We start from the raw sequence: 13,209 nt of genomic DNA on the forward strand, positions 1-13,209 counted from the left end.
AAAAAAGCCGGAAGTGGCGCTGTGGCTCAAGTGGTAGAGCACTAGCCTTGAGCTGAAGAGCTGAGGGACAGTGCCCAGGCCCAGAGTTCAGGCCCAGAACCAGACTCCCCCCCCAAAAAAAAAAGAAAAGAAATGACCACAGATGTCATGGCTTAAAACAGCAGAAATGTAATCTTTCCATCTATAGATCAAAAATTCCAAATCAGTATATCAACAGGGCCACCCTCCCCTGAAGTGTGTGTGTGTGTGTCTGTGTGTCTGTGTCTGTGTCTTTGTCTGTGTCTCTGTGTGTGTTCCTCAATACATAATTGGGCTACATTCCCACAAAACAACTGTAAATTGAACCTATTTTGAGTTGAAAAGATATTTACTACATCTAACCCTGCCTTATACATACTTAAAACTCTTACATTAGCCTAGGGTAGGGCAAAATCATTCAACACAGTAGATTTTATGGTTAAACTATTAAATATCCCGTTATTTACTGAAGATTGCACTGAAAATGCATACAGAATGGTTATGCAGGAATACTTTTTTTTGGGGGGGGGGTCTGGTCGTGGGGCCTGAACTCTGGGCCTGGGCGCTGTCCCTCAGCTCTGTAGCTCAAGGCTAGCGCTCTACCACTTGAGCCACAGCACCACTTCCGGCTTTTTTCTTTTTGCTTATGTGGTGCTGAGGAATCGAACCCAGAGCCTCAGGCATGTAAGACAAGCGCTCTACTACTGAGCCAACTTCCCAGCCCTATGCAGGAATATTTTTGTACCATTACAAAGTTGAAAAATCCTAAGGAGGACCCTCTTAAAATTAAAGACCATGTGTGCAGGAAAAAAAATCCTTCCATGACTCTCCCAGCTTCTGGTGGCTCTAAGTGTCCGTGGCTAAGAGTCACATCACTCCAATCTCTGCTTCCTTCTTCACATGGTCTACTATCATGCTTCTACTACCTGCTGGTGTCTCTCCTATGGACATCTGTCATTGGATGTAGAGCCCACTGGATACCAGAGCAATCTCATCTCAAGAGTCTTACATTTTAATTGTATCTGCAAAGATCTTTTTCCTAAATAGCCATGTTCACGGATAGGGATTGGGGTTAGCACATGGACAGATCATTCAACACAATACAAATACCTTCTTTAGAGAGTTGGGGTGTTGAAATAGAAGCATGAAGAAGGCGCCTGGTCGAGTGTCAGGCACAAAGTGTACCCAGCAAGTACATAGATGTAGTTTCCTTCCCGTTTGCCTCTGGATGCACCCCACCCTGCCCCACTTCCTTGGAAGCTGGCCGCATGCTGGTTGACTTGTATCTGATCTCTACTCCATAAAGCCCTTCTGAGGCACACAAACCTATCTGACTCAGACCAACAACCCAGGAAAGGAAGCCGGACAGGTACATTACTTAGTCTATGAAGGCTCAGAAACATTATATTACTTGCTAGGTGCACTCAGCTAGTTCTTGGTTATCAAATAAAGCTGTCAGCCTTCTCTGAGTTCTACTGTGAGAACAGGGTGAGGCCATGATAGGATTCCCAGCAATGGGTCATCTGAAGGTGAGAAAACAGAGAGATGACTGCCCAAGAAATGTCACTCCTGCCACAGACTGAAACATCTATCAGCCTTTGCTGTGAGCCAGGCTGGAAGAGCAGACCACAAAGCATTCCTTCTTGGATTTTCTCTAGCACCTGCCCACATCAGTCTTCCAATGGTGGTATCTAAAAGACCCTTATAATTGAAGTTCTTTCTTGTAGTCGAAACTTCATAGTTAAAGGGAAATAATCCTAGCCTGGTATAGATATTCAAAATGTTTTATTTTTAGTAGGAGGAAGAGAGGGAACACAAGAGGAAGGGCGATCTTGCCTGGGTTGTTGCTTGGATTCTCAGGTACCAGCTGCATGTCTGCATATGGACTAAGCCGGCTGGATTCCATGGTGACACAGCCTTCCCATCCCAGTCATTCTAAGAATCCTAGGCCTTGGCATCTCTGCCAAGCCAGGCTTAACTGAAGTGAAAGAATAAGGCTGAACTGTTGAGACCTAGCATGCTTCATTTCTGGTTGAACTGCTTGCTTTATTAATTAGATGAAATGAGAATATATTGTTCCAAGTTAGCTGCTTCACCTCAAGCAACTATCTAAATCTTCTGATCCTGAAGCATTTTCATCTACACACTGGAGCAGCAACAACATCTGTATGATTGTGCTAGGGAGAAAATGGAATAGTACAACACCTCTAATAGGACACAGTATCAAATCCACAGAAAGTATCTGCTCACTTTTATAATTATTAGTATCAACACTGTCTTCACCCTGGATTTATGCTGCCCAGGATTGCAGCTCAAATGTGGTACAGTCATAGACTTCTCCTAAGGTTGGGCTAGTCTCGTCTATCTACTTTAACCTCCCAGCTAGTGGGAAAGTAATGGCCCTCTTGCTGTCTTTCTGGGCTTCAGAAGCCAGAAAGATGCTCTGGAAGCTGACCCAAGTGTAAGCTCCAAGTCCACAGCTGCAGCCTCCCAGTGCTGTTCTCTGGTGGGAAAGATGCCCCTGTGAGAGAGAAATGGGAACTGTTAGATAGATAGAGATTAAAAAGTGGGAGATAATATGTATCCCATAATGCCTCGAGCTCCTGCCAAATGCTTCTTCTTCCCATAACGCCCTGGCTGTCTGTTCCAGCCAGGGTGGCACATACAGAGGCCATCAAGCAATCAGCACAAAGCCCATGGGAGGAGATAGAGGAAGAGTTCCTCTGAGAAGACTCCATTGGACTCTTTCTTCATCAGTCCCCTCTCCAGGTGGAGAGTTTCTGCTACTTTCGTTCATGGCTTTTCTTTCACTTTCAAATAAACTCTTCAGGTCAAGTACTTCCACTGTTCCTGACTTTCTTTCTATACTGTTCCAGAACAGTATCCCTAACTGTCACAGGGTTTCTGGCCAATCTCTTCCAGAGGTGGCTGCCTTTCTCTGTAGAGAGGTGTTGTTTAGGGAAGGTGGCTTAGTGGTAGATTGCTTGCCTAGCACACAGGAAGCCACGAGTTCAATTCCACAGTACCACATAAACAGAAAGAGCCAGAAGTGGTGCTGTGGCCCAAGTTGTACAATGCTAGAGATATTTAGGTGTATCTGTCTGTCTGTCTGTCTAGGTGCATGTGCAAGCTTAGTAGGGTGGGGCTGGAGATGTTTATGCCCAAGCTGACCCTGAACCTGGCTTTTCCACTTTTGCACTGGGAAACCTTACTCAGGAACCAGCTCTCCTACAGCTCTATCACACTCTTGTGAGAGAAGAGAATAATGATAGATGTCTTCAGTGATGGAAAGGATGGAGCTTAGTACACAAATAACTGCTCCTCCCATGTAACCAGCTCACAGGTGGAGCCCTGGAGGCCATTTTGAGGCTTCCCCAGCTATCAGAAAGGCTATGATTTTCCTAGAGGATAGACTATTGAAGGCTAGGAAGCAAGACTCAAGTAAGGCTACAGGTCAGCAGTACCCACATGGCTTGGAGCCTATTAGAAATGCAGATCTAGACCTGGGAATGTGGCTTAGTGGTAGAGTGCTTGACTAACATGTATGAAGTCCTGGGTTCGATTCCTGAGTACCACATAAACAGAAAAAGCTGGAAGTAGAGTTGTGGCTCAAGTGATAAGAGTATTAGCTTTGAACAAAAGCAGCTCAGGGACTGTGCTCAGTCCCTGACTTCAATCCCCAAGACTGGCAAAAAGAAAAAAAAAGAAAAAGAAAGAAAGAAAGAAGGAAGGAAGGAAAGAAATGTAGATCTAGCTGGGCACTGGTGGTTCATGCCTGTAATCCTAACTACTCAGAAGCTGAGATCTGAGAATTGCAGTTCAAAGCCAGCCCAGACAGGAAAGCCCATGAAACTCTTATCTCCAATTAACCACCAGAAACCCCGAAGTGGCACTGTGGTGTAAAGTGGTAAGGTGCTAGCCTTGAGAGAAATAGCTCAGGGATAGTGCCTAGGCCCTGAGTTAAGCCTCACTGTGGGGGGAGGGGGAGGGAGGGGAGGGGAGCAACAAACAAAACAAAATAAAAACTTGTTGCTCCCTTATTTAGCAATTCTCATGCTGTGTTTTACAGACACTTGGGGTTCCTTGCCATCTTTGCAGAGAGTTTGCAAAGCTCAAATATATTCACTGCATTACTAAGACATTATTTGTCTCTTGTTCTGGATTGGCACCTGTAGAGATAGCCCAAAGGAGCCAACTACATCAGTGGTTTTGCACTATCTCCAGTTAACCTAACAGAAAAACGGAAGTGGCGCTGTGGCTCAGGTAGTAGAGTGCTAGCCTTGAGCTGAAGAGCTAAGGGACAGCACCCAGGCCCAGAGTTCAAGCCCATAACCAATATAGATAGACAGACAGACAGACAGACAGACAGACAGACAGACAGACAGACAGACAGATAGATAGATAGATAGATAGATAGATAGATAGATCTTCCATGAAGCAGGGTAAAACATCCATTTGAGCAATACTACCAAAAAACAACTGTCAACTATGGGGGAGTGGGGTGGTATCCGAGGCTTAAAAGTGGTGATAGGGTAACAATGCTTGATAGGAAACATACTCGTTGCCTTACTCATGTAACTGTAACCCCTCTGTACAGTAGCTTTACAATAAAAAGATATATTACAAAAAAGTGGAGGGGGCAGAGGAGAATCAGATAGGGTACTTGGTGCTCACCAGAAACAGCAGCGAGGAACTGGTTTGATTTTCTTTTTTTTGCGGGGGGGTCCGGTCGTGGGGCCTGAACTCTGGGCCTGGGTGCTGCCCCTCAGCTCTTCAGCTCAAGGCTAGCGCTCTACCACTTGAGTCACAGCACCACTTCCAGCTTTTTTCTTTTTGCTTATGTGGTGCTGAGGAATCAAACCCAGGGCCTCATGCATGCAAGGAAAGCGCTCTACCACTGAGCCACCTTCCCAGCCCTTCAGAAAGAAAATTTTTTAAAAATATATGACCTCATGGTAAAGAGGTGACAGGCCTATGAATAAGACAGAGCCTAGGGCTTCTGAAATGTCCCCACACAAGGAGCCAGGTGCAGAGTTAACCTGTTCCAAAGATAAGAACTTGCTCCTTTGGTTCCCACTGGAATAAAGCTGGACATAAATCATTCTTTGAAAGGCTGTCCAGGGTGCCCTTCCTTGCAGAGGTTCTAGCCTTTTCCAAACACAGCCTCAATAATCCTAGCAAACACTGGGAGAGAAAACCTGCACAGGTGGCCCTTTTTGTATCTCTGAACAAAAATGAGGCCTGGCTTCTAACTTAAGGACACAGGAGGGCTCCTGGGGGGGACTTGTCTCCCCTATACACACCTTGCTCACCCAATGTTAGCTCCTGTACCCTGGGGCTGAGGAGAACAGAGACACCCCCCCACCCCCAGGAACTCTTGCTGGTTGCCCACATTAGTGGGAATTACCAAAAGAGTGGATGAGGAAGGGAGAAAGTCGAGAAACTCAAGTTTCCCTGGTCCCCTGGTAGGCTGGTTTGGGGGCTGCATCTGGTTTGCTATTTCAGAGTAAAGGCAACAAGTGAAACGCCTTCGGAATAGCAATCATCTGGTATGGTGGCTCCCTTCGGTTTTAATAAGGAAGAAAAAGGAAAAAAATAAGAAGAAATAAGAGAAAGAGGATGGGGGAAAGAAAGGGAAGGCGTGGAAAAGGAAAGGGCGCAAAGGAGGAAGAGAGGCGATGGCGAGAGAGCAAGCCTGCGAGCTCCGGCCGGCCGGCGCGGAGAGCCGAGCAGTGCTCCCCGGCCCCGCCGCGGGCTCAGAGCTTTTAAGGGTTTCTAATCCTGGAAGGCTGTCTGACATCACCCCGTTTCTTGTCGGCTGATGTTTCGTACAAGCCTCTCATTTCCTCAGTGTTTTCGGAGCCACCAATTACTGCAACAATCTCGTGTTTATGTTTTCTCTCTCCTGCCTGGCTGGCCCTGCGCCTGGAGGCTCCGCTTCCCTCCGACGCACACACAGCCCGCCGGGGGTGGGGGGGGGCGGGGGAGGGGGCCGGCCGGGGGAGGGGGGCCTGGAGCGCGCAGCGCAGAAACAGGGAGGGGTCCCCCTTAATTTTTTTTCATTGACTTCAGCACCATGTGATCAGGAAGTCTGGCCTCCCTCCATTTCCCCTCCCGACTGAAGGGAAACATTGTGTAGCAGCCTCTGTGGCCACTGGTGGGCTGGCCTTCGCTGCCTGACGTAGGGAGATAAAAATAACCGGCATATTTAAGGCAGGAGCAGGAATCCCGGCGCTCACACGCGGCCCGGTCAGTTCCAGGGGCCGCCCGCAGCGCTGAGCTGGTGTGCACGGAGGGGCCGCCACCAGCCAGCTGGCGCTGGAGGCCTTAGCGCCATGCTGACCTTGACCTTGACCTTGACCGAGACCTAGGCCAGCTAGAGCTTTACAAAGCCCCCTGCTTCTGCAGCAGCCTGGTACTGACCCAGGCACAGGGCTGGACCTGCGTTGGAGGGGTGGGGCCTGGCTCCCTGAAGAGGAGAAGAGAGGATGCGAATCAGGGGACCTAAGCTGAGAGGGTGTTAGAGAGCCTGGACTCAGGGGATGATGATAATAAGCTGCCACACACACACATACACACAAGTAAAGAGAGAGGGGGGGAGAGAGAACACTGCTTGTCTCCAGCCAAACTCCCGTCACCCCCCATGCAGACCCAGTACAGTGTGCACACATATTCTCAAATCCGGTTTCCCTTCTTACAATTTGAGCTGCATATTGCAAAGATTTGCCAACATGTGGCAGGGCTAGAAACAAACAAGAAGCATTTACCAAGTCCAAGCTCATCAAAGAAAATGCAGACAAAAAAAATAAAAACATGTTAGTGTCTGAGATTTAAATTTCCCAGGGACAGTGTTGTCCATGCACCCAGTCAGAACCCCAACAGCTTTCCCTCCAGTTCTGCTAGCAACTACTGCCACCACCTCTGACCTATCCACAGACTAGAAAACAGAAAAGAAGGAAGTGTTTCTTGTGTCCCACATGAGCTCATATCCCACATCTCAGGAGCAAAAGCCATTGTGAGCTTCTTTATTTTGTCTGGCACAAATGTCTTTCCACATTTGTGCCTCAGTTAATCTTTGACCAGGATGCCCTGTGCAGAAGTACCCCTCTCCTTTTACATCAGGGGAAACTGAGGCATGAGAAGAGGAAATGATAAGTGTACAGCATCATATTTACAATGCCACATTGACTTGCCAACCTGGACACTACTCCCTTTCTGCTCTTCCTCCTCCCGGTGTAAAATTCATACCAAGCAAAATGCCAGTGGTGAGCTTTCCCACTGACCTGTGGAATTTCAACTGCCCTTGCTCTGGGCTACTAAGTCTTTACTTCCAATTAATCATGAGAAATCTTCCTGCCTTCCTGTCTAACATAACAAGATGTTTCAAATTTTCTGGCAGCTTTATATTAAAAGCCAGATGTGTTGACAAAAAAGGAATAGATGCTAAACATCCCTCCTTTATTATTTTTGGTATTCCAAAGATGACAAATCGCAAGAGGCAAAGAATCTCACTGAAGACATTTAAAGATTGAACCACCTGGTGATGGAGGCTTCACAGTATGGTGGTCTGGCAAGGTTTTGCTGATTCCCCAGCACCCAGCACATTGCATGACAATTAAAGTACTCAACCCATAATTGTCAGACTGAATGAACATGTAGTTTATAGGAAGTGAGGTCCAACAGTTAACTGTGCTATAGGATGATGTATGCTGGTCAGATCTGGTTGGTAGCTGGGTGGATGGAGCCCAGGCTAGTCTCCAACTTACAAAATATTCTTGACTCAGCCTCCTGAGTGCTAGGGTGATCTTATCTTTAGCTGTTATAAAAACATGACCACAACTGGTCCTGAAAGGCAGGAGTCATTACCACCATGGTGAACATCGGGAAATTATAGTAACCCAGCTAGAAAGTACAAACACAGAATTTGAACTCAGGCACTCTGCTTCCTGAAGACAAGTTCTTAACCACTCAGCTAAATTCATAAAGGTGACCCATGAGATGTTAGAGGAAGAGATCTATCATTTCCTGAGCACCTCCTCAACGCAAGTTCCATGCTAGTTCCTGGAAAGCTAAATAAGTCACCACCAGCTCCAGTACCTCAGGAAGGTCAGCCAAGAAGCGAGACATAGCTGCAGGCTCCCTGAAGACTGCCTTGGTCCTCCTTCCCCTCTGTATTTCCCACACAGACTTTGGTCTTTCATACATCTATTGAATTGGTTCCCCCATTAGAGAAACCAACCTAATACAACTCTCCTTCCGTATATGTAATCGCTTATGATATGATTAAGCACCTGTCATACAGAATCAGAGGTACTGGCATACCTGCCTCCTCTCTCAGAGCCTGAGGGTATGGAAGAACCTGAGAGTGGGAATGATTTCTTGCTCAATCTGGGCTCCAGGGAATGGTGGTCGCTCGCTAGGTATTTGCTGGGTTATAAATGAATACAGCACTTTAGAACAGACCTCCTGCAAAATGTTGTAGATCCCTTATCATTACCACCTCTGACTTTCTCTATCTCAGCACCTCATCCGTTACTCCATCCATTGTGTCACAGTTTGTAATTTCATGTTTCCTTCTCCTCCCCCATAAGCCCATCAATGTGGAACTGGCAGTTTCCATACCATAGTTTTCCCCACACACATTGCAGACACTTAAAAATAAAATCTTATGGAATGAATGAGTGAATGAATGAATGAATGAATGACTACTCCTTAAAGCAAGTCCCACATTTCCAGTTACAATCCTTTTATTCCAATATCAGTCCTAACTGTCCAAAGCCACTTGAAATAATGTTACTCCCCAGATTGTATTCATAAAGTAAGTGCTTTTTGTTTGGTGACCACTTCAAATCCAAGACTCATCCATATTGATGATAAAACAGACTTGAAAGGGGGTTACTGAATGAGGCCCTTCTTCTCCTACAATGTGGCTCCAGTGACCACTATCCTTAGAGCTCCACACAGACGCCCTTTATGCCCTCTGTTTTCATTAGCTCGGGTGACTTGCCAAAGAGTGATCCTTTGGGGCTGAAATTTTCCATGCTGGGTCTTGGCAAAAGGTGAATTTTGGGGAAAAGTTTGAATAAAATCCCTTCAGCCTTTTTTTTTTTTAGTTTGATGAGGATAAAAAAATACATTTTTTTACTTGCTTTTAATTGAAGACATTTTTAGGACACAGGAAACACCAATTCAGTTGAACTTTTTTTTTGGGGGGGGGCGTGGAGAAAGACACTCAGATCTAATCCCAACTAAGAAAACTATACAGATCATTTGGGGCTCAAAATGTTTTTAATTAAAAAACAAAAAGACTAAACTGTGACTGAAAAGCCTGTGCAGGCTAAGCAATTGTGATATGTTCTTCCGACTTGGGCTACATAAGTCGTACTGTGATTTTTTTTTTTTTTAGCAAATCACAAAATCTCAGAGCTGTTTATAAAGGATTATAAAACTTGGATTTCAGCTTGTATGCCTTGACATACGATATTATTTCCCTCTTTCTTTTGTCCTAGAATATTTCCTCAATGTTGTACCAGGAATACACAATCTGCACGATAGCCTCAGAAAATAGCAAAGCTGGGATGAAAAGACTGCTCCTTCGAAGCCAAACTTTTCTTAGACAAATGCTAACTAAAATATTTTATCTTGTATTGTATTTTCTTAGTACACCAATCAGTATCGGATTCTTGCTCTCTTATTCACTGGAAACTACCTTGTACTAGTCATATTCTTGTTCTTGCCCCAAAATTATTATCAGAAAGAAGTGCTAGTCTGAAAAGCCAAAAAGACTTGGGTTTGACTCTCTGATGTGAAATCTAAGACTCAGTGGGGTTTTTTTGCACTGGAACTGGGGATAACAACTGACTCAAATGTTGTTGAGAGGATTCATTCAGGCCAAGTGTTCACAACTGAGCAGCGCTCAGTTAGTAGCAGAGTCCCCTTTCCCCAACTCAGCTTGCTGCTCATTTTCATTTATCCTTCTTCATCATTATCTCCATGAGCAGCTCATGTCTTCAACATCCATCCCACATGACATCTAGTCAATCTGAGGCCCAGGGTAACATGCAGGACAAAATCAAAGGAGAGGTGGTTGTATATTCTATTCCGTATGCCTACTGGCTCTTTTCAGTGATGCCTTCTCTCCTACTAGTAGGCCTGTTTCCACCCCTGTAACTCCAGAATATAGCTGGATAGATGAGTGAACAGATGAACACATCAAGCTCTCTTTCCTTACAGGATCCAAAGCCTGAACCCTGGTTTTGACTTCCCAGCAGTTTTCATTTTAATTCAGAATATGTCCAAGAATGAGGATTTGTTTGGAATGTATATTTGCCTCTATTGTTGTATATTCAAAATCAACCATATTTCAAATGACCATGTCTTTGTGCAGTTTGATTTAACAGTAAGAAGACAGAGGGCCTTTACCAAGTGCATTGTTGGGCCAAAAACTTCCTATACTTGGAATTTCTCACTTTTTGGGCATACAACTGTTCTAAAAGAAGAAATACTATAGTAATTGAAAAGACAAAAAGGGAAGGGAAGAAGAAAGGAAAAGAAGAGAGAAAAGAAGGATCTAGCTTAAGCCTGCACATCTCCATTCTTCTGAATAAAGTACATCTGATTTATCTGTTTTCTTGCTGCAAGCCTAGCTAGGTAGGCTTCTTGCCCTCCCCTTTCTTTTTGTTTTTGTTTTTGTTTTTCTTTTTTTTTTTTTGTCATGGGGCTTGAACTCAGGACCTAGGAATTGTCCCTGAGCTCTTTTGCTCAAGGATAGGGCACTACCACTTTGAGCCATAGCTCCACTTCCAGTTTTCTCGTGGTTAATTTGAGATAAGAGTATCATAGTTTCTTGCCCAGGCTAGATTGAACATGATGCTCAGATCTCAGATTCCCGAGTAGCTAGTGTTACAGGCATGAGCCACCAGCACCTAGCTCTTGTCTTCCCTTTAAGAGTTAAATATTCTTCAAGATGATTGAGTTCCAACTATATGCCATTTCTTTTGGCGCGACTTCTACCATTTCTTCCATATCTCATTTTACAGATGAGAAACAGGCTTGGAGAGGTTAGGAAGTTGCCTTCAGTGACACTTCAGAAAGATGCCATCTCATTTTAAGAGCACCTCCAATTCACTGGTTTTTTCTCCAATCTTCTCCAACCCCTCATGGCCACTGATACACATACCCATACATGCATGCATACACATGCACACACATACACATGTTCACATACACTAAATCAGCATGCTTTATGAAAAAGATTGAAGATGGAAGAAGCCGTTCTATTAAAACAATCAGGGTGTGAGCATCATCTGGTTAAGATAAACACTAAATTCACAGCAGGGGTAACTGGAAGAAAGGAGGAAGACAATTGGGAAAGAGTGTACAGAGACTTCCAACTGTATTTGGTCAAGTTTTATCTCTTAAGTGAGATGGTATTTATATGGGTGTTTTGATATTGGATTTTTTAAGTGTTCATTTGTCATAAGTGTGTCATAAAGCATTTAAAAAAAAAGACTTAGGAGCATTGCCTGGTGCCGACTCCCTATTATTGCCTTTATACACAAATTTTCCTGGACCTACTACACAGGAACAAAGTCACACACACTCAATCCCTGACACACACACAGCATTGACACACTCACACACATACATATTCCTTTAAACATATTGACCTGCAAGAACCCACACACAGGCTCATGTTGATAAGCACACGTTTACACACACACACACACACACACACACACACACACACACACACACATCCCTGCCTACCAGCACCAGCTTCTGACCTCTATTTCTCTCCTCTGTCAAGGACCACAGGGTCAGACACAGGGACCCTGCTGCCCACGTAGTTGAAATAGCACCAGCTAAATAATGGCGTCATCTGGCATTGGACAGACTGAGCAGGTAGCTGACTTGCTTTCATGAAAAGCCAGAGATAGATGCCACCCATGGCCAGTCCTTCCAGGGCCACAATGAGGTCTAGATGCAGGAAGATGCTTGCCTGCCACAGGCTCGTGTGGGAAGGGACACGGTTAAGGAGAGAGGGAAGTCTCTGGTCTGGTCTTTCACAGTTTGGGGTGGGAATCATAAGTTGTGTGGGAAACAACGTCCTCAGAAACCATAGCAACACCCATTTGGCGGCTCTGGATTGGACCCTGACCAGACATGTATTAAGCAGCCTCATGAGCTGTGGTCTCCAGAAGAACAATACCAAACTGATCAAATGTTAATAGCTTCAATCTGTTCCTACTCACAGAACTCCCATCCCATCCCCCGCTCAGCAGACTGTATTTCTACTCCCAGCCTCCTCTGAGCGCTGCCTGGGAATCTGTTCCTGAGCCCAAGTGCAAAGCCAGCCCCAGAAGGCTCAGGCAGGTGACTTAAGATGTGCAGACAGAAGGTGGGTCAAACATGGAACCCTTGTGGAGTCTCAGCAGGGACATTCTTAGGTTAGACTACCTAATAGAAGTCTCTCAGATCTTCTGCTTGTTCAGTTCTCTATCTGAGTGCATTTAAGACTTACTTACTGAGCTTCAAGAGAAAAAAAAAATGTCATCCAGCTTCCACCTTAGACCAACCAAATCTAAGCCTCCAAGGGTGGATCCTGATCATTTGTCATTTTTTAAGTTCCCAAGACAATTCTAATATGCAAACAAGGTTGAAAACCACTGAGTAATTTCTTCTCTCTGTTGGATGGGCAGCCCAGAGAGGGAATGAGCCTTGCCTAGGGTCACAGAGCTAGTGATGCACCAGATTCAGAATGGAATCCAGGGGATTCCAGCCTCGAGTTCTGTCCACATTCCTGTGCTATGACCCTCGAGGCTGTATCTTTCTCCTTTTCTTATGTTTTATATTTTTGACAGTACTGGAATGTGAACTTCTAGTACTCTGAATGCAGAGCTTGCTATATGCAAGTGCTCTTCCATTTGAGCCATGCCCCCAGTCCTTTTTTCTTCAGTTATTTTTCAGATAGGGTTTTGCAACCTTTTCCCCACTCACCCTCATAGTGAGATCTTCCTACCTATACTTATGCTTCCTGTATAGCAGAAAATATAGACATAAGCCACCATGCCCAGCTTTGTTATGGAGAAACCTTTTTTTTTGCTGAGGCTGGTCTGGAACCACATTCTAGTTCTGCTTCCTAGTCTCTCTCCTTTAAGTATTGTGAGTTCTACTCTTTCCTACCAGTGG

Source organism: Dipodomys ordii, unplaced genomic scaffold (genome assembly GCF_000151885.1).
Source record: "Dipodomys ordii isolate 6190 unplaced genomic scaffold, Dord_2.0 Scaffold67, whole genome shotgun sequence".
Lineage (NCBI taxonomy): Eukaryota > Metazoa > Chordata > Mammalia > Rodentia > Heteromyidae > Dipodomys > Dipodomys ordii.